General features: G+C 41.1%; 1 protein-coding gene across 1 annotated transcript in view; it reads left to right on the top strand.

Moving 5' to 3' along the window:
* Positions 1-26,715, top strand: part of GRID1 (glutamate ionotropic receptor delta type subunit 1) — a gene marked incomplete at its 5' end in the record, with an annotated part of 689,879 nt that overhangs the window by 244,894 nt on the left and 418,270 nt on the right. The window lies entirely within an intron of this gene.

The following is a 26,715-nucleotide window of genomic DNA, read 5'->3' as shown; positions in this document are numbered from 1 at the left end:
TGGCCGTACGTCAAGGACTCCCTGTATAAACCCTTCCATTCCCCACCGTTCAGTCAGAACTGAAGAAGCTTCTTGGGTGAGAAGCGAAACATCTTCAAGGAAAAACAAAGAAAATCCATCTCTCTCTGTGTGTAGGCTGTAACAATGCATGGAGTGTGACTTCTGTTGGGGATAATATAATCACGCTAGGGTGGAAAAGCATCCTGGACCTATTGATTTTAATTTATATTAAAGGAAAACTTATTGCTTGCCAGGGCAGACAAGCTTAGAGACGTCTGCAATTTAAAATGCACTAGTTTCCCCTCTGCTCTCCAGGGAAGAGCTCCATTGCAGAGGTGGCAAGAGGTAAAGTGTCTCTCACATCCAGTTTAATGTCTGTTAACTTTCCTCAGTTTTCAATTTGCACATCATAAGTTTGTTTTCTGCATCAGTTTACAAACTGAGATGGAAATAACAGCAGCTACTGCAGGAAAAAAAACCCCTAAAAGAATGCATGTACATTATTGTACTTGGATATTTGGCAGTTCTTTTGTGTATGCATTTCCAAGCCGCCTCCTCCTCCTCCTCCTCCTCCTCCTCCTCCTCCTCCTCCTCCTCCATCTTCCTCCTCCTCCTTCTCCTCCATCTTCCTTCTCCTCCTCCGCCTCCATCTTCCTTCTTCTCCTTCTCCTCCTCCTCCTCCATCTTCCTCCTCCTCCATCTTCCTTCTCCTCCTCCTCCTCCATCTTCCTTCTTCTCCTTCTCCTCCTCCTCCTCCATCTTCCTCCTCCTCCATCTTCCTTCTTCTTTTCCTCCTCCATCTTCCTTCTCCTCCTCCTCCTCCATCTTCCTCCTCCTCCTCCATCTTCCATCTTCCTTCTTCTCCTTCTCCTCCTCCTCCATCTTCCTCCTCCTCCTCCTCCTCATCTTCCTTCTCCTCCTCCATCTTCCTTCTTCTCCTTCTCCTCCATCTTCCTTCTTCTCCTTCTCCTCCATCTTTCTCCTCCTCCTCCTCCTCCATCTTCCTTCTTCTCCTTCTCCTCCTCCTCCTCCATCTTCCTCCTCCTCCATCTTCCTCCTCCTCCTCCTCCTCCATCTTCCTTCTCCTCCTCCTCCTCCATCTTCCTCCTCCTCCATTTTCCATCTTCCTTCTTCTCCTTCTCCTCCTCCATCTTCCTCCTCCTCCTCCTCCTCCATCTTCCTTCTCCTCCTCCTCCTCCTCCATCTTCCTTCTTCTCCTCCTCCTCCATCTTCCTTCTCCTCCTCCTCCTCCATCTTCTTCCTCCTCCTCCTCCTCCTCCTCCTCCTCCATCTTCCATCTTCCTTCTTCTCCTTTTCCTCCTTCATAATCTCCTCCTCCTCCTCCAAGGAAACTGCAGGGACTTGTCCCAATTGAATGGGGAAAAACCTGCCGCATTTGAGGGAAAGCGGTAATTCTCTTTTAAGATCCTTATCACATCTACACACAATCTCAGGTGTGTTTTAGGGTACATCTTTAGGTTTGGCAGGTATTCATTAGACAGGAGCGTGGGTATGTGTGAATCAAATGATTTTCTATTTTATTTTTTTAGTTTTGCTATTTCAATGCTTTCAGTGTAGTATCTCAAGGAACTGGAAATCCCTTTTGGTTTTTTTAAGTCCTGCATTTTCTCCAGGAGCTCAAGGCAATTTACTGGTTTTAACTTATCCCATGCAAAGTAAATAGGGGAGTTACCACGATTGGAGAAATGGGAGACTTGAACCCAGCTTCATTTACAGGTTTCCTGACATTTGAACGCCCATGTCACATAGACCATCATTGTCACTTTTGTGATAAAGGCTCTTCTGCTGACTTGGCACCACTAATCTGGCTATTTGTTCTGAGGTCTTTACTTGCAAATCTTGGAAAAGTTCAGTGAAACTGATTTGGGGAAGGTCCATCTCTGGAGTCACAAGGTTGAGAATGGAATAACTTGGCTCTGCTCATTTTCCTTGCATGGAAAAGGAGAGTTGAAACTGGTATTAGCTCAGCTGAAGGGAAATGTTATCTCAGGATATTATATAGGCTTTCAGAAAGCTAAGACTTTCTGACACTTGCTTTGATTAAAATATACTTCCCAGTTTCAAACAAAATGGGAAACAATGCATGATTTACGAAGGATGCTAAAAATTTAAGATGCAATCGAAAGGATTCCAATTTTCGAGCAGCTAATTCATTATTGAAAGACATAAACGACATGAATAAAAGCTCGATGCAAATGGAACTACTCATAGTTAAACCAATAAAGGTGCTGAGACATTATACACTTGTGTGTAAAACAATCAGCAAAACATCCTTCAGAACCTTAATGACTAAACAATTTATTGTGACATAAACTGAACATGCAGTTCAGCTCTCGTTCTTTGCATGAAAAAAAAATATTTTCGTTTGCAGATAAATTTTTAGCAAGACAAATAAACACCGGATCAGATTAAACTTGACCAAGATGGAGTTGGTATTCGTTCAAAGACATCTTGATGTCCTGAACCATTTGACTCAGTGTGAGCTCAGCATGCTGGACCTCCTACCCAGAACAGGAGAGCCCTGGATTCTGTTGGCTATTTTGGCCCAATTAAAAACTCAGAAGCAAACTTTGTGGCTTGAATCTAACTCAGCCTGATTCTTTCAATTATGTCTACCAGTTTTTTTTTTACTCAGTGGAATAGCATATTCAAATGTCAGGCCGTAAATCTCTACTTAGTCCAGACTGTTCCTTATGTGCTTTCACTTTACTGAATTTTGGGCTGACAATTTTGGATGCTGGCGACTGCCATTTGGTAATATCACCCATGGACTTTAGGCCTTGGCTGCCCTTATTATTATGACTTCACAATATTTTGGAAGGTCATTCTCATACATACAAGCGGCTGCCAGATGTTTTTGTACCATGACTTGAATAATAATGTGCCCTCTAGAATGAGAGGTTGATGGAGCATCATTCATTCTTCATTAGTGGGGCATGACCTAGATCTCATGAACAATAATAATAATAATAATAATAATAATAATAATAATAATAATAATAATAATAATAATAATAATAATTAATCCTCCACTCCACATATTATAAACCTAAGCATTTGGGGGAATACTAAAAGTTTATATGTAAGACCATTACAGAACTATGATTGGCAGGCTTCCTTTAACTGGCCAGTTAGTTGATGGTGGTTGGTCTCCAAAACTATGTAGGGCAAGACCTGGTTAATACTGGATGGGAAACCACCAAGATATTCCAGAGCTGTTGGCTATACAGAGAATTTGACAATATTTCCTGGAGGAAGACAGTGGCAAGCGTCTTCTGAATTGCCACTGGAAAAAATTTTTTGGAGGTGCCAAAGTTCAAGGTTGACTCAAGTAAGACTTGAGTTTTTCTTTAAATAGTTGACATTAACCAATCTCAGAGGGCTGATTTTGGTGATGCTTTAAAAATTATCCGACAGGGCCATCGTTTCCTTCAGACAAAGCCCTGATGGGGCTACTGCCTCTTGTAGCTCTCCCACTGGGCTGAGAAAGGAACGGGGCTAGTCATTCAACTTAGGAGAGGAACTCAGAAATGCTGGATTCTGCCATTTCGCTACTCGAGTCTCATAAACATGGGGGAGGGGCATGTTTATATGGAGGCATTGTCTTTCTAACACTAAGAGCTGCCCTACTCTCCAAGCAGATTACGTTCAACACAGTATCAAGTGGCTTGGTCCCTTCCCCAGCAAAATATTTTGTAAGTTATTTAATTAAAGGGTTATTCCTCACATATATCACATTATTCCCATTCAGTTGTATGAAAAAGTCCAGTTCGGCAGTAATGTTTAAAGGGTCGCTTTAAAACTAAGAGTTTTATACTGATCTGGGATTAGGTGATCTACATATTTGCATTGACGTTTTGGTTCAAATTCAATCAAATTTTATTATGATCTTTGAACAGAATATCTTCTTTTTAGTTTTATATATAGCCATTGTAAGTTCCATACAGAATCCTGAATTATCCTATTTCTCCTTTCATGACTTTCTAAATGGTAAGCTTGGCAGTAAAGACAATTTCTTTTTATTTGTTTGTAAATAATTATGGGAGCCTTTTCATCTGAGGTTTTGGCTGCATATAACACCCATTAGTTTCCCGAGCTTTAATATGGATTAACTGCTGGCAGCTTTCCAAGTATTAATCTCTCTCTCTTTTTTTTTTTTGCTTGCAAACCTTAATGTTACATTAGCAAGTTGGAATATATGCATACACATGCATGCATTCACACAAACACACAGATGTACACATTTATCTATGCTTATATGCTTACTATAGACCTGTAAGTACCAAAAAACAAAGGGAAAAATAATAATTTGTAGCCATTAATTTCGGAAGGCAGAATGTCAATAATCACAGTTTCATCCCCATTAGACAGTTGTCTCATCAAAAGACTGGCTTTCACCCCTGACCTCCTGACTTGGTTTCTGACAATAAAATCAGTTTAGAGGGGAATGGTGCTTGAATCGTGTTACTTTGACTGCAGAATGATGAAAGATTGTTGGCAACCACACCTTTTTTTTGCTAGATACATTGCGGATAAGACAAGTGGAAGTAAATTTTAACGTCTGTTAAAAGCAAAACCGTTCCTGTAAACTTCGTTTAGGGGCTTTGTTTTGGTGTGCATTTCTTGTCTGCTCTCATCTCCTTGACCTTGAACAGACTGCTGATTTCCTTGCCCGGTGTGTGTGTTTGTGTGTCTATAATTGAAACCAGAAGCAGGATAGAACTAGACATTTTGCAATATTTTTGTCAAAACTATTGTTCATTAGTTCTATGGACCTTTCCCTCTGGATAAATCCTTTCCTCTATGGATGCTCACCAGAAACAAAGTAGTCGGTAGTACTCATTGCCGAATACGGTTACATTACACACCGTGCTAGTTCAGTTGTGAAATTTGGAACTAGAGGAGAAAGGATCTTATGGTTGACTATTTCAGCAGCATCTAACAATGTGTGTGGCCTGCAAGCTTCACCAGTCTTTTGGTGATGAGTGCATTTCCGTGGACATTTTGGAATATTTTGTCAAAACTATTGTTCATTAGTTCTATGGACCTCTTCCTCTGGATAAATCCTTTCCTCTATGGATGCTCACCAGAAACAAAGTAGTCGGTAGTACTCATTGCCGAATACGGTTACATTACACACCGTGCTAGTTCAGTTGTGAAATTTGGAACTAGAGCAGAAAGGATCTTATGGTTGACTATTTCAGCAGCATCTAACAATGTGTGTGGCCTGCAAGTTTCACCAGTCTTTTGGTGATGAGTGCATTTCCGTGGACATTTTGGAATATTTTGTCAAAACTATCGTTCATTAGTTCTATGGACCTTTTCCTCTGGATAATACCTTTCTCCCTTAACATAAGTCAGGCGGGTATCTAGGTTTCAGTCTAAAGACAGGAAGACAGGAGAAACGTGTGTGATGCCAAATAACGATGCATTCAAAAAGAAATGGATTCATAAAAAGCAATTCTGTTTTTCTCTATTATCTCTAGTTCTGCTGAGTCAGGAGCTCCTCCTCCTCCTCCTCCTCTGCTGCATTTCCTTTCCAATTGCAGTGGAAACATTTAAAAAAATGTTCCTGCCACGTTTGGCTTCATTAGGCAGATCTTATTGCACTTTATTTGTTGTTGTTTTTTTTGCAAAAGGACAATGAAAGCTAAGATTCTTAAAACCTCCTTTTAAATACATTGTTCTGTGTGATGGGATATCTATTAATGACTGATTGGGATCTTCATGCCACTTCATGCCATTTATTTCCACTAGGAAGCCTGCTTCTAAACCTACTGTAAAAATGCCATGTGGGATTATTAAAGTTTGAATAGGAACAACTGAACGTTACAGAGGATGCATTTCAAATCTCCCTTATGGGCAATTTCAAGGGTAAAACAAAAAAAAATACAACTAATGGTAAGTCATGTAAGCAATTGTTGCCGGTCTGCGCTATGTGAATCATTCAGCAGGTGCACTAGCTAGGCCAAGTGAAATGAGTGGAAGGAGGCAGGTAGAACCAAACCAAACCAAACCCAGAACACCATGGCGTCAATAGGCTGTCTCTTGTCCAGCAGAGATCAACAAAGCATCTCAGCAGTAGGAAGGTGGCACACAAGGTTAGCAGTCTAAGATCAAAGCAGAATGAGACAGAAGCGTGGAGGGAAATGGTCAAGGCATTTCAAGGCTAGATTGTTAGGGGTTGAGAAGTTTTACTTCAGTAGTTGTTCCAACACAAAGACGCTGCATCTTTGCCACTCAAGGCACGGCCCAAAGGAAAAGAGAGTCCTGCTCAATAAGAGTTGGCCTGGATCATTCAAGAGGTCTCACCAGTAAATAACATTAGCAAGACAGAATAGTTCTGATTTACTTGTAGATTTTATTGGAGCTTCTCCTAGCCTCACGAAGGAGACTGGAGCATATTAGATACAGGGTCATTGGGAGTGCATTGTTTCTCTGGAATCCTAAACCCATCTTCTTCATTCCCCATGGATGGGTAGATGGTCTTTGGTTGCGAGAGCTGATATTTGAGGTGATCTAATCTGATCTGTTTTGTTGTGATCTGCTCCTCTTATTTAGCAGGGATGACACATTCAGGGTGGTAGCCTATCCATCAATAGCTATGTCTTGTTTTATTCTAACTCATATTCTGTGAATCACTTAAAAATAGTGGATCCTAGATTGCCTGATAGGGGATTTCATCCATACTCCTCCAGGTTGGCTGGTTCTGTTTCTGCTGAATATATTTGTCCATAAGCAAAGGTAACATTAAAATTGCGAATTATGGAAACGTGCTCTTCTGATCACGAGAATTGCCCTCACTTCCATTTTTGATCTACTGCCGATGAAGTCTTTCTCTCTGTACATGATGTCAACCTGCCTATCATCCTTCCATGCATGTAAGTTATTTCTTTTTCCCTTCTTCTCTTTCTTTCCATCATTCACTCTGCCTGTCTTCCCTTCTCTCCATCCATCCATCTATCCACCCACCCATCTACTGCCTTCCTATTTACTTTTGTCGATCAGTAGGTCAGCAGTTTGGCGGGTCGAATCCCGACTGCCATGTAACACAGTGAGTGCCTGTTATGCCTCCCAGCTTCTGCCAACCTAGCAGTTCGTAAACACGTAAAAAATGCAAGTAGAAAAATAGGGACCACTACGGTGGGAAGGTAACACCGTTCCGTGCGCCTTTGGCATCTAGTCATGCCGGCCACATCACCACGGAGACATCCTCGGACAAACGCTGGCTGTTCGGCTTTGAAACGGAGATGAGCACCGGCCCCTAGAGTCGGAAACGACTAGCACGCATGTGCGGGAGAACCTTTACCTTTACCTTTTTATGCTACTTCAAACACATTTGGCTTTTCAGAGAGCAAAATTAATAAGAGTAAGAAGAGCCAGGAAAAAGCTGCAATACACTGATCAAATCAAATTCAATCACAGTCTGAAAACCAAGATGTAGTTTAACGAAGAGAAGGACGATAGCTGACATGATAGCAGTGTTTCAATATCTCAGGGGCTGCCCCAAAGAAGAGGGAGTCAAGCTATTCTCCAAAGCACCTGAAAGCAGGACAAGAAGATGGAAACTAGTCAAGGAGAGAAGCAACCTAGAACTAAGGAGAAACTTCCTGACAGTTAGAACAATTAACCAGAGGAACAACCTGCCTCCAGAAGCTGTGAATGCTCCAACACTGGAAGCTTTTAAGAAGAGACTGGACAGCCATTTGTATGAAATGGTATAGGGTTTCCTGCCTGAGCAGGGGGTTGGACTAGATGACCTTTAAGGTCCCTTCCAACTTATTATTATTATTATTATTATTATTATTATTATTATTATTATTATTATTATTATTATTGTCGTCGTCGTCGTTGTTGTTGTTGTTGTTGTTGTTGTTATATATGCTAACAGGAAGCACGTCACTTCCCCATTCTTTCTTCCTTGGGGCCTCTTGAAAAAGACAGGCATTTATCTTACAGAATCTAGGGCAATTGATGGCAAACCTTTTAGAGACCGAGTGCCCAAACTTCAACCCAAAATCCACTTCTGGATCATCGGGTGCCGGGTCGATGTGGCCCATTGGGTGGGTCTGGCCAATTGAGTGGCCGTGCTCCATTGGGTGGGCATGGCTGAAGTGGTAACGGCAGACTGGGTGGGACTAAAAAGTTCAATCAATCAATTCCAACTTCGCGAGATCTTTTCCCCCCCCGCAAGAAGTTGAAATTGATTGATTGATTGTACCTTTTTTTTTTTTGCACACGGCGGCGGAGGCCTAAAGCGAAAAGGTTTTATAAAACCCAGATGAAGGCCTAGGATTGGGGCGATGGCACGCGTGTCCACAGAGAGGGCTCTGAGTGACACCTGTGGCACGCATGCCATAGGTTCGCCACCCCACCGTTCTAGGGAAATGCTGCAGGTACACAAGGCGGGTAGAAGATCTCATAGCTCAGAGCCTGCACATCCACATATCAAAAAACTTTAGGATGGCACCTGTAAGAGGAAGGAAACTATTGTGTCAATCTTAACAGAGCATTGCCAAGCCACCCAGTTTGGGGGTACAGAGTGTTTTCAGCGCAGCTGATCATTCTAGTTTCTATAGTTACTGCAAATGCAATTACTCCCAAATCGGCTGTCTGCAAGTTTTATTGTAACCTCAGATCATTACTGACATTTATTCCTTGCTCGGTTCTTTCCCTCCCCACCCTTCAAGTTGCCCTCTCTGCGATCTGGAACAAACAATTATTATTTCTGATTTGAAATTGAATCAATGCTTTTTCCCATCTTAGTTAAGCATTTTATTTCATAACTCGTGGATGTAGACCTTCAGGTTGCATCCGTATATATATATTGCAAATATTATTACCTCCAATTTTCTGAGGGAAGATACTGTATCCTGAGCTGCTTGGAGAAAGTTTTCCTCTCTCCAATTTTTTATGCTGTCTGCTGGATGCCAAATTTGGCATGAAATCGCAGCAGTTGATCATTCGTATTATCCTCGCATTTCTTATATACCTCGGAGAACCAGAATATTATCTCTTGGAATAAACACCGTGAAAATACAGACTTGGCAAAGTAGAGCTCTGTGTACAGTTTTGTTATTGACAAAAAGAAAGCTTAGGCAAAAAAAAAGCAAATTTTTCCCCCTTTTGTCTGCAAAATGATGTTCCCCTTGGCTGCTTTGTGATTGTTCTGCGGTTAAAAGAGGAGGAAAAAAGGACTTTTATTTGAGGTGGGAGGGCCCTGAATGCCTTTTTGGGGGTAAGAGAAGTAGTGGGTGAATGAATCTCAGCTATGTACCTAGAAGCATCTAGAAAAATCTCAGTCGAAGAATGAAAGGAGGAGCTGCTGGATCACGAAATGATTTGTGTGATTGAAATTACCAAGGAATTAGGATGCAGATGGTTTTCAGTTTATTGATTCAAACAAATTCAGTTTACTGATTCTTGTGTCACTTTAAGCCAGCAATCCTGGCTTATGATAAAGAATGCTGTAGTGATATCCCCGCTGCACTGTTCTATTCCTCACTCTTAATAAAGGGAAAAAATCCAGGCTGGGCTCAGAAAGTTTACAACCCAGTGTAACCGTTTACTTTAAAGATGCCTTGTCTAAGTCATAATTCTGGGTTTAGCTGTAATGCAAAGTTATTAATTTGGTTTCCTTAGTTGTGAAAGGAATGAACAAAATCTGGGCTTAAGGAGGTTCAATAAACTGGGGTTCCTGATATAAAGTGGTTCCTGAAGGAAATTTTGGGGGGTTAAAAGGAAACAGGAACATTTTAGCGCATTTTTGGATGGACTGAGGATCAGAGGAAACAACCATGAGAAAATATGTTCCTTTTTTAAACACCACACATGGGGCTAGCTAAAGCTATTCAATCAGTACATGAGCAAACCTGATGTAGCCAGGAATCATCTAGATTTCTGCCTTTACCCAGTCAACAAAACATTCCTCCATCCTTACTCAGGCTGATGTTCTCCAGTTCTACTGGACCAAGTTCTCATCTGGGGAACTGTCATCTCAATTCAGTTGGAAAGTTTTAGTTTAGTCTCTTCGCTGTATGCTTAATCCAGGTTCCTTCAAGTCACCCAACTTGAGAATACTGAGATAGAAGTCTGGATTGAAGTATAATTTGCCATTTTGGGGCCGGCTCAATAAACAGCTTTCTCTATGGACCACCTCCATTTTAGATCACATTATTTGCTTCGCCACTATCTTAGGAAACCTCCTAATTGTTTGAAGTTTTCCCATTAGAAGGCTCATCCATGATCAAATTGTAGATGAAGCTGATTGTGTTACAGATAGACCTAGCTTTCTGTCTAGTGCAGGGGCGTCAGACTCACAATGTCACGTGACGTGTCATGACGTATCATGACTTTTTCCCCATTGCTGGAGCTGGGATGGATGTGGTCTTGGCATGACGCATCCGGCCCGTGGGCTGGCAGTTTGACACCCCTGGTCTAGTGTGTGTGTGCGTGCGTGTGTGTGCGCGTGTGTGCGCGCGTGTGTGTGTGGTGTAGAAAATAATGCATATTACATTCTACAATACAGGGCGTATGTCTCTATCATGTATGTTATAGCATGTACAGTGCATTTGTGTGCAAAGGTGAGAGATGGAAAAAAAAAGATCTAGCTACTTCTCTATTAAATTATTCAAATGATGAATTTTTTTCTCTCCCTGAATTTATGGCCCTCTTTGGCTCTGGAAGTGCACCTGTGTGTGTCTGTCGGATTCAGACTCCAGCCTAAAATGGTCCACAGTTGATTTGTCAAATCTGAGTTACTGTCTGCAAGCAACGGAGGGGGAGCAGCGTGATGGACTGTGCACCTGCAGTACAGGTGGAGGTGGATTTTGCTGACTCAGAGCTTTCCCAGAAAGAGACCAAGATTAAGGGTCTGAGCAATCATGAGCTGGATAGAGGCACTGGGAAAAAGGTTCAGGGCAGCTACATTTTCTAGAAAAGATTGAACAAGCATTTGCCCAGGATGGGATGAGGATTCCTGCTTTGGGTAGAGGGTTGAACTAGAAGACCTATGTTCTACATCCTAGAACAGTGATGGCGAACCTTTTACAGACTGAGTGCCCAAACTGCAACCCAAAACCCACTTATGTATCGTCAGGTGCTGGGGGGGCATGGCCCATTGGGTGGGTGTGGCCAATTGGGTGGGCGTGGCTGTGGTGGTAATGGTAGACTGGGTGGGACTAAAAAATTCAATCAATCAATTCCAAATTTGCGAGATCTTTTTTTTCTCCCCGCAAGAAGTTGAAATTGATTGATTTCAACCTTTTTTCCCCCCACATGGCAGCGGAGGCCTAAAGCGAAAAGGTTTTATAAAACCCAGCTGAAGGCCTAGGAATGGGGCAACGGCACGCATGCTCACAGAGAGGGTTCTGCGTGCCACCTGTGGCACACGTGCCATAGGTTCGCCACCGCGGTCGTAGAATCTCTCAGGAAATATTTAGTAGGTAAGAAAGTTATAGTTTTAGCTTAGCACGATTTTATCCATTAGAAGCAGGGCTTTTTTTATGTTAAAGGCGGGTTAAAGTGTATTATGTATTTGGTTTTTTATATAGTTGATTAATGTTAGTTAGATTATGATTACTATATATTTGTAACCCTGTAACCAGCTTTGGGAAGCGGGGGAGGGGGGGTTTAGGGGAGGGTTTGGGGAGGGGGATAATTTTGTAACTTTTTATAAAACTTTTTAATAAAAAGAAAAAAGAAGAAGCAGGGCTTTTTTTGTCATAGAACACCCAGAATGGAGTTCCGGCACCTTTTTTGAATGGAACCTTGTAGGGTAGGCAAGACGGGATGTATGACATGTGTGAGTTCCGTCACCTTTTTATTTTACAAAAAAAAAGCACTGATTAGAAGTAAGCAAATAAAGGATTGAACAAGATCGGATCTCACTGTCTTTTCTCTGGGCTGGGCCTAACAATTATTTCAGCAGCACCTATATGCTAGGCTCTCGTTGAAATCAAGAGCTCAAAGGGACAACATTCAAATGTAGCCCTTGATATTTTCAGGAGGAAAAAAAAATCAACCTGAAGGGCCATAGCAAAGAAATGATACAGCAGGGGGTCTTCAAACTTGGCCCTTTTATGACTGGTGGACTTCAACTCCCAGAATTCCTCAGCCAGGCGCGCTGGCTGAGGAATTCTAGGAGTTGAAGTCCACCAGTCATAAAAGGGCCAAGTTTGAAGATCCCTGCGATACAGTAGATACTAGTGATTCCTACATGCTAAAGCAGTGTATCTCAACCTGGGCAACTTTAAGATGGGTGGATCTCAACTTCCAGAATTTCCCAGCTAACATGATTAAGAGATTGCACAGTTTTGAGTTGTATTGGGAGGGGGAGAGATTCAGGTGACCCACAACCTAGAACAGGGGTCTTCAAACTTGACCCTTTTATGACTTGTGGACTTCAACTCCCAGAATTCCTCAGCCAGGCACGCTGGCTGAGGAATTCTGGGAGTTGAAGTCCACAAGTCATAAAAGGGCTAAGTCTGAAGACCCCTGACCTAGAATATCTCAGGACATATCTAGTCAATTAGAAAGTTATAGGTTTAGTCTGGTAAGATTCTGTCCATCAGGAGCAAGCAAATGAAGGATCAAACTTGACTGGGTTTTGCTACTTCGCTTCTGCACTTGGGCTTGACAAGCAACTTCTAATTTCATACTTCCTTTGAATCAGTGTGATTTCCTACTCCCTCCTTTTTGCACACAACTGCAGTCTTCTTCAAACTGAAGCATGGAGGATGCTTTTTTCCCCTTCTCCCCAGTAGGTTGACCAAAATAGAAAAAAAAAGCTCTACTTTAGAAGCAGCAACAGCTGACTCTAATGTTTATTTGAGTGGGTTTTCCCCTTTAAATATTACCTCTGCTCAGATTGTTTTTAATGCTTAGGGACATTAATGTAGCTGATTCACGAGGTCACCTTGTCTGACAGGTTGTCCTAACAAGGCAGGGTGATTTCACTATGTGGAATGGTGCCTTCCAATTGTGTGCATGTAATGTGTGCAGTGGTGGGATTCAAAAACCTGAACAACCAGTTCTATTATGTGATGCAGGCCTGGGCCTCTGATGCCTAGAACGGACTTCCTGAAGTATTATCCATGCACTTCTGGTAGGCTGTTCTAGGCCTGGGAGGCTTCCTCCAAGCCTCCGATGCCTAGAACAGACTTCTGGAAGTGGCATCAACATACTTCCAGTGGGCCGTTCTAGGCCTGGGAGGCCTCCTCCAGGCCTCCAAAGCCTAGAACAGACTTCTGGAAGTGGTATCCATGCACTTCCAGTGGGCCGTTCTAGGCCTGGGGGGGCATCCTCCAGGCCTCTGATGCCTAGAACGGACTTCTGAAAGTGGTATCCATACACTTCCGGTGGGCTGTTCTAGGACTGGGAGGCCTCCTCCAGGCCTCCAACTCCTAGAACAGGGGTCTTCAAACTCGGCCCTTTTATGACTCATGGACTTCAACTCCCAGAATTCCTCAGCCAGCATGCCTGGCTGAGAAATTCTGGGAGTTGAAGTCCATGAGTCATAAAAGGGCCGAGTTTGAAGACCCCTGACCTAGAACATACTTCCGCAAGTGGCATCAATGCACTTCCAGTTGGCTATTCTAAGCCTGGGGGTTCTCCTCCAGGACTCCAATGCCTAGAACGGACTTCCGGAAGTGGTATCCATGCACTTCTGGTGGGTTGTTCTAGGTCTGGGAGGCCTATGAGGCCTAGACTGGACTTCCAGAAGCCAGCCAGTTCTCCGAATTCAGGTAAATTTAGCTACCAGTTCTCCTGAACCAGTGCGAACCAGCTGAATCCCACCCCTGGATGTGTGGACTGATTTTTTTTCACTGCTGGAAGGATGAAATGTCTTCTCATAAAGCACGATATCTCACTTCAACTCCAGGAGCTTTCTCTGCTAAGTACAGTCCTTTGTTGTTGAGTCAGTTCAGATGTTTCATAATCTGCTGATGATGGTTTCATCTGGACTGTCATTCATTGGCTGCCTTGTTGAGAGTGTTTGTAAGCTCCTGATTCTGCTATCTCTAGTGCAGGGGTTGGCAACCTCGGCTCTTTTATGACTCATGGACTTCAACTCCCAGAATTCCTGAGTCAGCTATGCTGACTCAGGAATTCTGGGAGTTGAAGTCCATGAGTCATAAAAGAGCCAGGGTTGCCTACCCCTGCTCTAGTGGAATCTACCTTGTCACTTCTCCAAAATGTTTAAGATTAGTTTTGTTATTACTATTTCTGCTAATTGCACAGTGTGCCTTCATAATTTGAAAATAAAACCTCAATTTAGTTGTCCCATTTGGGTAGGAAAGAAGATTTGAGCCAGCTCTGAATTCTACAGAGACCAGCTATAAGAACATGAAAGCCTGGAAAAATGTCCAAAGGCTAGGAGAAAGTTTTCTTGACAGTAAAAAGACTTTCCTTATGAACAAGCTTCTCAAGAACCTCACCTTTGAGCCTTGGATAGAGTCACATAGAATGCTCTGCAAACAATCAGTTGAATGAGTGAAGGCAAATATAGGTGTCCCAAAATAATGTTGCAGGATCCAATCTGGGTCAGTCACCGGGATGAGAGGTTTAGTTTCCCAAGGTTTGGGAACTTCTTTCTACCAGAATGTGTAGCTAAATAGAATGAATAGAATTAATAAATAGAATATCTTGGAACCGACTCTTAGATTGTCAGTTTTTCAATGCCTGGATACCCATGGCCCATTCCTTGACCCTGGTAAATCTTATTTCCTTGAAATTCCTCAAGAACGGCTTATTTCTTTGCCACTTCTGCTGACTTGATCCTGATCTTGACCCACTTCCAAGGACTTTCAGCCAGCCAGAACGCACACTGAGCACGGCAGTAAACAAAACACAAGAAGGCCACCCCTTTAAGCTCACATTGCTTCTGCTTGCTGTGATTGTTAGTGAGATTGTTACCCGGCATGGATTTGTTTAATCCTTTCAAAAGCTGCCTAAGCTAAAGGTGAATGTATCAGCTCTTGTCACCTTATGGTGACAAATTAGTGTGTTTAGAATGCCTGGTGTGAAGCAGTAATTTCTTTTGTCTGTCCCTAAGCGTATATCAGTCAGTTTAATTAAATGGCCTAAAGTTCTAATCTTATATGGAGAAGATAATGAAGCATTTTTTTTCTCCTCTTGGTCTCAACACTGATGGCTTTCAAAGGGAAAAAAGTATACTTAATGTCATGTAAAATTAATGTTCTCTCTCTCCCTTTTCTAATTTTTCCCTTCCTCTCTCTCTTATTTGTCCAGTCACTTCTCCTTTGGTGCAATCAAAATCCTATTCAGAAAAGGGAGAGAGGATGAGTTACTGGCTGACCTGGGTCATCTGAACCGAAATGTCCCGTTTCCAGCAGACCAACCAGTCAAATGCTGCGCAAATGAGCTTCATTGCTTCTCCGCGAAAAGCAATGTTTTAAAATAGCAAAGCAATTGCTTCGCCCTAAACGTATATGAAATAAAAGTAAGATAAACCCTCTGGGATGTATTGATGAGAGATTGAAAGGTTTTAAAATTCAGTTTAGATTCAGAGATAGGCTAAAGTGAACGAAGCCTCTTCCAGAACTGTTTCCAGCTCATGACACATAAGTCAAGTGAGGGAAAACCCATGCAAAGGGACGATATACTTCTCATAAAAAAAAAAATGGAAGCAGAGTTATGCCCTAAGGCTATACGTTGGGGACTCACAAAACTTAAATAAATCAATATCAATTGTTACAGTTCATGAAACCTTTCACAGGGACTGGTTGGCTGTAATAAGTCATGTGACAATTCATAATGCTGCAGTGTTCACCTTAAAAAGTTCAGTTATTTTGGTGTGAAGGAGATCAATAGCTAGGCAGCCGTTACTGGCTGATGAAACAACCTAAAAGAGGCAGAAGCTGCTCTATTTGAGGCCAGGTTTTCTCTAATGTTGAATGGCTTTTGGAAGGTAAATCTAAAAATAGTGTTGATAATAATTTATAGGCATGTGCAAAACAGGTGGATGTCCACAAGGAATCCTCCTTGGAGCATTTCAGTTAGGCTGACCTCGCATGGAAGGCTCAGCTCAGCTCCTTTGAAGAGCTTTCTGGTGGCCTGTGATTGGGTGTGCAGGTGTGGCCACGTCCACGTGGGAAGCAGCTCTGCAAGCACACTTCCAGAGACACAAAAAAAGGGGGAAAACCCCTTGAGGTACTCCTGGAGAATGTAGTTGTGTAATACTTTGAGACGAGCTGCTTCAAACCCCCACTGTTTTCAGCTTTGGAGGTATCTTTTGGCCAAGCTGAAGAACAGCATGCAAACGTTTTCACGGAGGACTGCAGATCCAGCCCGATGTCTTGGCTGCCCATTTTACCAATGCAAAATGGAGGTTTGGCCTATATTTCATCCTGAGTATACTTTCTGAGGAACGGGGATCAGGCTGGATCCTTTGAAATAGATTTTGAGGACTTGAAGGGACATTTCTGGTCACACAAATGTGTACGCCTGTTGTTGCGAGTATCAACATATGATGCTCACATGAGAATTTGATTCCAGTCAGTCCAATATAAAGGTTTGAGGTGTGTGTGTGTGTGTGTGTGTGTGTGAGAGAGAGAGAGAGAGAGAAGGGGGGAGGGAGGGAGAGAGAGAGGGGGGAGGATGTCAAGAAAGGAGAGATTTGCATTTGAAGAGCTATTCCAGACAAAACCGGAATTTACCAATAGCAATCCCACTTAGACTTATATAGCACTTCATAGTGTTTTACCGCCTTCTCTAAGTGGCTTAGAGAATCAGCATATTACCCCCAACAATCTGGGTCCTCATTTTACCAACCTCAGAAGGATGAGTCAACCTTGATCCATTCAGAATCAAACTCTAGGTTTTGGGGCAGAGTTAGCCTGAAATACTGCATTCTAACCACTGGACCACCACGGTTCCTGCACATTTTTTTTGTGCATTAAGTGAAATAAAACATTGAATTAGGACCCTAATTAAATAAGCAAGAGTCTTTTCCTGTGGATGAAATCTCTATTTTTTAGCGTTGTTGCCGTTCTTCCATTTCGTATGCACTTAAAATGCATACTGTACCAAATAATGGAAGTGAAATAATATTTTGCTTGGATTACATTATAAATTCATTTAACTTTATTTCTGCAGAATTGGAAATATGCATGCCTGGCTATATCATTAGCTCAACCCATATAATTTACTATTCTCTCACAGCTCTCTAAAAATAATGTTAAAAGAACTATAACTGAGATTATGAAGATATATTGGAATAAGGAAATGGGATGTTCTGCTTCAGTTTTCAGCTTTTTTCTATATACGGTGTTGTCTATACAGTATTTCTGAGAAGTAATTTTTTTCTAATCTTTGCCCATTTTCTTCTGAGTCGCTATGTTTAGAAGTTGTTGTGATTCAGGGTCAGCCTGTGGGGTCGGCAGTTGGGTCGGACGACTCAGAGGAGGAGGAGGGGGGTGTTGAAGAGCTTGCTGATGAGAGCCCTCAGCCAGGCCCCTCCCACCTGGTCACGACGGAGACCCAGCTGTGTGAGCCTGACAGCGTGGATGAAGATGACCCACAGCTGGCCCTGTTCAAGGACGCCCGATGCAGGAGGCAGTCAATCAGGAGTAAACAGAGGAAAGCAATGGGGCACCTCGGAAGGAGGCAGAGAGAAGCCACGCCCTAAACTGTATAAAAGGGGAATGCGTGGGAGGGCTGGTTTGCTGAAGGCAACCGCTTGAAAAGCTCCTGTTTCTTGGTTCGTGTCTTGTTTGTTTTTGTATCAATAAATTTGGCAGGCTTAATTCCAGCCTCTTGCCTTCTTGTAAAAGGGGTTGTCCCTGCCTTTTCTGCAGGGCCGGTAGCAGGCTGGTACAGAACAGAAGTAAATCTTGTTACTCTCTAACAGAACTCTAACCATTTAGATCAGGGGTGTCAAGCTGGCTCAGGAATTCTGGGAGTTGAAGTCCATGAATCATAAAAGAGCCAAGGTTGCCTACCCCTGACCTAGTGGGAATGTCAGATACAGTTACTAGAGTGAGTTGTGAATCCTCTTTCCATTCACGACAATTCACAAGTTTTTTCTCTTTCACACGAGGAGCTTTCATTTCCGATTCGAACCTCATCCAGCAATGCTCTACGGGAGCTTTCTCTGATTCAGTCACATTTTACTACCACACTGGTATGTTACGCTGGCTTCTCTGACATCATGCAAATGTGGTGGTAGCCTTTTATTCTGTTCTGTTCTAACTTTCACGGTACAATAAAGCTACTGTGCTGAATGAACAGGTTTTGGGGATTCGGAGCTTTTTTGAGATGAAAATTACTCCTGTATATTCGTAAGCCTTTGCCTATGAACAATAATCTACATTTCGAGTTATTTAGATTAAAGGGGATGAGGCGAGAACAGTCTTCAGATGTTTAATGTGCTGCTTTTTAAAGGTCTTGCAGCAGTAAAACTCATTCGAAAGCTCAATATAGATTGCTTCCTGGCAGCAGAAAGAGTAGACTCAGTGTTGCAAACAATATCCTCCAGTTCCTGCATTCTGATATCGCTTAGAACCAGTTTGGTCTACTGGTGAAGGCAGCAGCCTAGGAAGCAGAAGATGGTGAATTCCAGTTCTGCCTTAGGTCAGAAAAAATGGCTGGACGACTTTGGGTCAAGGCCTCTCTCTCAGCCCAGTGTCCAACCGTCCATCCGTCCATGTCTGCCTGTGTCTGTCTGTCTGTCTGTCTGTCTGTCTGTCTACCTCTGTCTGTCTGTCTGTCTGTCTGTCTGTCTGTCTGTCTATCTATCTATCTATCTATCTATCTATCTATCTATCTATCTATCTATCATCTTCAGGCCAGCAGATGCATGAGCACCAGGGCCCAGAAGATCTTTTGTTTCTGGACTCTCCTTTGTCCAAGCTAAATCTGTAGCCTTCCCACCACTCCAGACATGGCTGCCCTATCCTCATGGTCATTTGGCTCTGACTGGCATAGCATTGCCAACCATCTTCCATCTTCCTAAATGATCAGTGCCAAGGATTGCAAATTGTGTAATCAAATTGGACTCTGTCTGTCTGTCTGTCTATCTGTCTGTCTGTCTGTCCATCTGTCCACCCACTCATCTCTCTCTGTCTCTCTCTGTCTCTCTCTGTCTCTCTCTGTCTCTCTCTGTCTCTCTCTCTGTATATATATATATATATATATATATATATATATATATATATATATATATATATATGTGTGTGTGTGTGTGTGTGTGTGTGTGTGTGTGTGTGTGTGTGTGTAACCATTCATCAATCATCTATTTATTTTTCCTACTTCTTAACCACCAATCTCTCTTTTGGCAAAAAGAGTCATCTGTCTTTGGGTGAAGACCCACATCTTAGAGAATGTCATGACAGATGGTAAATTGTTTAAATGGGTACTAGAGAAATGGGTAAAACAAATATTACTTAACCACATCAGTGCTGAGATGCTGGGCAGTCCTAGGACCAGCTCTGATAAAATTTCAAAATCTTAATCTTAGCATTCAGAACCAGTCCTAAAACAGAAATTCTAGAGTAAATACAGATATTTTCCCCTTCTGAAAAATATTCCTCTTTCTGCTAAATATCAACTAATTTATAACCTTTGCCTTTGAAGATAAAGGAATATAGTATATTTTTTCCTGCAATTCAATCATTTTAGTCTGTGCCCATGCACTGGATTCCCCCCTTAGACATGATTTGAAGACTAATACATATCGCCATCAAACCCAGACTTCTAAGTATCTGGATGAGAAACATCTGATCCTTTGCCAATTTTCCTTTCAGTATGTTAATGAAATAGAACTTGGCTTATGCTACCATTCTCTTTAAAGATTATCTTCCTTTTTTAAAAAAAAATGTACACGATCATGTTTGAGTGTTATTTTACTTTCATTATCCATCTCACTCTGATTTTGTTTTTTGTTTTTAAATAACTAAGGTTGTAGACAGGATGATTGAAAGAAACAGTCCTGATTTAACAGTATTTGAGTTGTCCTTGGGAAAGATGGACATTATGCTGCTGCAGCACAACGATGTTGACTGTAGACTTCATGATGTATCTTTGCACCTGGCTCAGATGCAATAATAAATCAGGATTGGTGATTGCAAGTCTAAGCCATGAGTTTGTGGCTTTCTCCCTCTTCACACATCAGAGGGATGAGATTTAACATTTTTGTTTTGCTGGAAACAAGTTGCAGATTGTGGCTACATCCAACTCTAGCATCTGGTGGTGTGAATCAGGTCAGTATAAACTGTGCATTCTATGCATGTACTACCAGGCCTGTAAATCTGAACTAGAAGTTAACTGTCCAAAGCGCCTCTTAAGTAATAGATAAAGCTGAGAGTTAGAACCATCCTTGCCTGTTTTGTAAGCCTTCTGCATTATTATATTAGAAAAGGTAAATATTTCTTTGTAGGAATAAAACTATTATTGGATAACTGTAAGCTACTTTCTTTTCTCCAATATTTCTCCAGTATTACCTTAACACTATTTTAAAATTTCAAAAATGACCATACTTAAATGTAATCTGCAAATATGTACACTATTTTATGTAGGCAATTGAGTAAACGGTGGATAACTAAAGACCCAAAAAATATTTGAACTGGTTGACCTGAAAGATACTCTTTTTACAAACAGATATGTTCTTTGTTTTCTCTAAGATAAGACAGGTAAATTTGGTTCTAGATTTTCGGAAAAATTAAGTTATTCATTGAAATGCACCTTTCACCAATAAATAAATAATCGGTGACTAAGGAGAATTCATTAGAAATTTTACCATTCATGGGTGCAGGGTTATAAATAGATTATTACATATTAAGGCTGTGGGGGTACTTTTATTTTTGAAAGCAAAAGAGTTTTGCAACTTGAGGAACATTCAGGTAGCATCTGTCTGCCGCTCTTTAAAGCAGCTATATCTCACATGGCTACCCCTTCTGCTGCAGTATGATCCAAGGAAAATCTAGTTTGCATGTGAAAACACATATGTGAACATGTATACACTTTGAATAACTTCATTGCCTTAAAAAAATCTTTTAAAAAATGCATCAGACTTTGGTTGTGCTTGTATACTAGGTTAATTATGACACAACCCTATCCTTATTGTTAGTAAGAAATGCTGCATGTGACCTAGGCTTAAATATGAGCCAGCCGTGTGCTGCAGCTGCCAAAAAAGCCAACACAGTGCTAGGCTGCATTAACAGAGGGATAGAATCAAGATCACGTGAAGTACTAATACCACTTTACAGTGCCTTGGTAAGGCCACACCTGGAATACTGCATCCAATTTTGGTCACCACGATGTAAAAAAGATGTCGAGACTCTAGAAAGGGTTCAGAGAAGGGCAACAAAGATGATTGGGGGACTGGAGGCTAAAACATATAGGGAACGGTTGCTGGAATTGGGTATGTGTAGTTTAATGAAGAGAAGGATGAGGGGTGACATGATAGCAGTCTTCCAATATCTCAGGGGCTGCCCCAAAGAAGAGGGAGTCAAGCTATTCTCCAAAGCGCCCGAAGGCAGGAGAAGAAGCAACGGATGGAAACTAATCAAGGAGAGAAGCAACCTAGAGCTAAGGAGAAATTTCCTGACAGTTAGAACAATTAATCAGTGAAACAACCTGCCTCCAGAAGTGGCGAACGCTCCAACACTGGAGGTTTTTAAGAAGAGAGTGGACAGCCATTTGTCTGAAATGGTAGAGGGTTTCCTGCCTTAGCAGGGGTTTGGACTAGATGACCTCCAAGGTCCCTTCCAACTTATTATTATTATTATTATTATTATTATTATTATTATTATTATTATTATTATTATTATTATTATTATTATTATTATTATTATTATTATTATTATTATCTCTTAACCTGGCAGGCTAGGTAATTTATCCAGTTCACATTAACCAAGTTAATATGACATCTTCTTCAGCAACGTGACCTGTAGAATTTGAAATATAAAATATCCTTTTCTCTGCATTTCTGGCCTGTTTTTATACTCTGTATATAAAGTATGTACATACCACTTTGTGGGGGCACTCAGTCATTTTCCTCCTTTCTGACTACAATGTTTTGGTCTTGTGCTGAATCATCTCATCCCTAAAAAAAAATCTCCATGATATTAGCAAAGACTTACCCACTTCAATCAGCTGGACACTTCAACCTGTCATAGAAAGGAAAGAAACTATATATTTAGAATACCAATAAAGCTACTGAACTCTGGGATACAAAAGAGACTTTTAATCACTGAGCTTTGGTCAACCTTCTGTTGACATCATCAGAGTAAGGGCTAAAGGTGGGAAGAACCTACATATATACTGTACCTGTGTGACAGTTTAACTGTCAGGATAGATAGATAGATAGATAGATAGATAGATAGATAGATAGATAGATAGATAGATAGACAGACAGACAGACAGACAGACAGACAGACAGACAGACAGACAGACAGATAGATAGATAGATAGATAGATAGATAGGTGAGTGGTGGTGGATGGATGGATGGATGGATAGATGGGTGGATGGATAGATGGGTGAATGGATATACAGTAGATAGAGATATAGATAGATATAAAGGTAAAGGTAAAGGTTCCCCCGCACATGCGTGCTAGTCGTTTCCAACTCTAGGGGCCGGTGCTCATCTCCGTTTCAAAGCTGAAGAGCCAGCGCTTGTCCGAGGACATCTCCGTGGTCATGTGGCCGCCATGACTAGACGCCAAAGGCGCACAGAACGCTGTTACCTTCCCATCATAGTGGTCCCTATTTTTCTACTTGCATTTTTATGTTCTTTTGAACTGCAGAAGCAGAAGCAGGGACGAGTAACAGGTGCTCACTCTGTTACCCGGTACTCGGGATTTGATCCGCCAAACTGCTGACCTTCTGATCGACAAGTTCAGCATCCTAACCTACTGAGCCACTGCATCCCTTATAGATAGATATAGATAAAGATAAAGATATAGATATAGAGATGGATGGATGGATAGATAGATGATAGATAGATAGATAGATAGATAGATAGATAGATAGATAGATAGATAGATAGATAGATAGATAGATAGGTAGGTAGGTAGGTAGATAGATAGATAGATAGATAGATAGATAGATAGATAGATAGATAGATAGATAGATAGATAGATAGATAAGATAGATAGATAGATAGATAGATAGATAGATAGAGTTAGATAGATAGATAGATAGATAGATAGATAGATAGATAGATAGATAGATAGATAGATATAGAGATAGATAGATAGATAGATAGATAGATAGATAGATAGATAGATAGATAGATAGATATAGAGAGATGGATGGATGGATAGATAGATAGATAGATAGATAGATAGATAGATAGATAGATCGCTATCTATCTATCCATCCCTCCATCTGTCTTTGTTGCTTTCAGCAACAAAGCCAGCACCCCCCACCCCCCCACCAATATTTATAGAGACAGCAGCTCCGATCACGCTTTGCTCGCACAAGCACAAAGCCAAAGACAAAAGCCTGAAGATGACGAGTGGGACCTCATTGAAACATCACCAAGACACCCTCAATCTTACACGGGAAAAGATCCGAATAATACGCCAAGACCTACATACATACATACATACTGTACATAGATAGATAGATAGATAGATAGATAGATAGATAGATAGATAGATAGATAGATATAGATATAGATATAGATATAGATATATGTTTTTTTTTGTGTGTGTGTGTATGTATGTGTGTATATATATATATATATATATGGAGGAGGAAGAGGAAATAGGAAGAGGAATATTCTTTATTGGCCAAGTGTGATTGGACACACAAGGAATTTGTCTCCGGTCTCTCAATGTACAAACCAAGAACAAAATGATAAGTCATAGATCATAAATCATAAGATACAGACATAGACTATAAGATACAAACAACAAATGATAAATCATAAGATACCAATAGGAAAAGGTGGTAGGAAAGCCGATGAGATGAGAAGGATAATAGCAATGCCGCCCTAGAAGGAAGCAATAAAAAGGATGCTTGGAAAGGATGATGAAGCAAAAGAGGCTGTGGAAGAAGAAAAATATGCATAAGAGAATGCTGCAAAAATGAGGACAGGACCAAGCTAGTGAATAATTTGCATACAGAGAACAGGCTAGATGCAAATAAAGTTTTCAAAAAGCAAGGTTTGGTTAAGATTAAAAGAGGCGAAGAAAATTCGGAACAATTTTGATAGAAATAAACATTCATTTTGGAAGTGGGTGAAGAGAGTTCAATTGACCCTTCCCAGAAGATTATGTTGATTTGATTTGTGTGTGTGTGTGTGTGTCAAAGGGGAGTGGGAATTTTACTGAATCCAAATCATATTTATGTTTCATAAATATAAATATTTCAGATTTCAGATTGGCCCTTCCCAGTTTAGAATCTACAGAAGGGTTGGACTACAACTCTCATAATCCCCAACAAACATGGTTAATTTTCTGTTGGTGGAAGGATTGAGACACTCAGTTCCTCTGGCTTCAAAAAAACTGTTCAATATGTTACTGCAATTACTGATGATGATAATAAGTAAAGATTCAGTCCCAACTCTGGGACTCCAGTGCTGTACTTCTAGTAATCTGCGGTCATTATGAGACCCTTTAAAACTAATAGCTTGTAATCTTTGTTTTTGCTTCTTGCACTCTGCATCCAAGAATTTAAAAAAAATATCATAATGCCATGCACAACCTTAAATGATGCTTCCCAGAATCGTAGCATTTAGCTGATGAATATTATGTGTTTAATTTTACTGTTAGCATCTTTAAAATAGCCGGAACGGGAGAACAGTTAATTGTATATTAGAAAAATCCTTTCCCGCTAAGACACCCATATATCACGCTCCACTTTAATTACTTTCAGATTATACCTGTGCTTACAAATATTATTAAGCATAATAGAAATGTGTTCATAAAAAAAAACTAACTTACCTTTCTTTGGGCCTGGATTATCAAACCAAACAAGCAACTTAGGAATTAGGTTTTGAGACAATTCAGGGAAGATATTGTTCATGTCAAATAAGTTCCTTCTTTAGCCTCTCTCCTCTTAGATTGGGGGAGGAGGGGAATTAGAACAGAAACAGGCAGTTGAATCCTTGGCATGTGGACCTGGTTGTTCAACACATGATATTCAGCATACACGAAAATTTGAGAGTCTCTGGATGTGTGTCAGTTGTTGCTTGCACCTCTCTTGGTGCACCTTAAAGGCAAAACTGGAAAGCACCATTTAGCAGACATCTTTGACACTTCTTGCAAAGCCATGATTGATTGGGAAGGAAAAAAAGAGCAGAGCAAGATGGCTCTTGCGCCTGCATTTTTTCAGACCAGCTAACAATTAGGAGCAAGTCTTTACAGCACCCTGTGGCAGGATTTAAGAGCACATGTTTTCTTTGGTGGCTGAATGACCTGGTTAGTGGCAATATGAGTGGCCAGCATATGGTTGAGGAGCCCCCTGCCCAGTCAGTTCTACTTGGTGCTTGAGAACAAAATTTGTACAAGTGTAAGCAGTGCTTTTTTTTGTAAAAGAAAAAGGTGCCGGAACTCACACATGTCATACAGCCCACCTTGCCTACCCTACAAGGTTCCATCCCAAAAAGGTGCCGGAACTCCGTTCTGAGCGTTCTATGAGAAAAAAAAGCCCTGAGTGTAAGCAACATTCTGCAAAGTTCAGACAAACTATGAGAGATAAAATTCTAGTGGGAGAGAAGAGAAAAAGGAATGTATTAGTTGCTTGTACCAACACTATTTTCTATAAGTCTTTGCACCTTTCCATTCTTGCTTCCAACATATCCATACACCCACTTTACCTTTACCTTAAATTCTCACTTTTTTTTCTTTTTGAGGACCTTGTCAACTCCATGTAACCACAGCTTTCTTGTCTTCCTTGTCTTCTCATTCATCTCATACACCTTCCCTTCCTCTCTTCTAGCATCGTTCATTCTGTCCACGTGATAAGACCAGTGGTGGGATTCAGCCAGTTCGCACCATTTTGGCAGAACTGGTAACTAATTTTTTGTTGCCCAGGCCCAAAACGGACTTCTTGGCTATTCACATATTTGAATCCCACTACTGGATAAAGCCATCTCAACTTGCTATTGAGAGCAGGAGAAACATTTCTTGTTGTCCATGTTCCCCATGCCACTCATGATTTTATACACCTGTTATGTCATTTGCTTTCTTTCTGAACTAAAGAGTCCCAAATATTTTAGCGTGCATTCTAAACAACGGTTTTGAGTTGCCTTCTTCTTCACTTTTCCAGCTATATTGCATTTTTTTTCTAGAGAAGGGTCTAGAGAAGACGGCTGCAGTGCTTCAGTTGGGCAGTAGTCACTTCTGAAGCCAAGTTGCTTCTTTTTTAAAAAAAAATGCCATATTTGTTCTCAATCTAGATTCTGTTGGAAACCTCCATTCTGCCTTTTAATGTGGAGATAGGTAGGTAGATAAGTGGATGGGGAGGGTGGAGAGAATGAGGATTTCATGGTATAAGCTGAAATTGAAATTGAGATTAAGAAGAGAGTCAAGTAACCATTTGATTAGGAGCCTCATTTTTTCCACGGTTGAGCAAAAGCTAAAGCCAGAATTCCCAAAAGAAATTCTTTGTCTCTCTCTCTAGATCGTATTCATCCGTCTGTTTGTATCTGTCTGTCACTCTCCTGTCTCTCTGCCTGTCTGTCTGTCTGTCTGTCTACCTACCTATCATAGAATAGAATAGAA

This window comes from Vipera berus (genome assembly GCF_964194415.1).
Source record: "Vipera berus genome assembly, chromosome: 5".
Taxonomy (NCBI): Eukaryota; Metazoa; Chordata; class Lepidosauria; order Squamata; family Viperidae; genus Vipera; species Vipera berus.
Note: the sequence above shows the minus strand (reverse complement) of the source record. Positions and strands in the feature narration are given on the sequence as shown.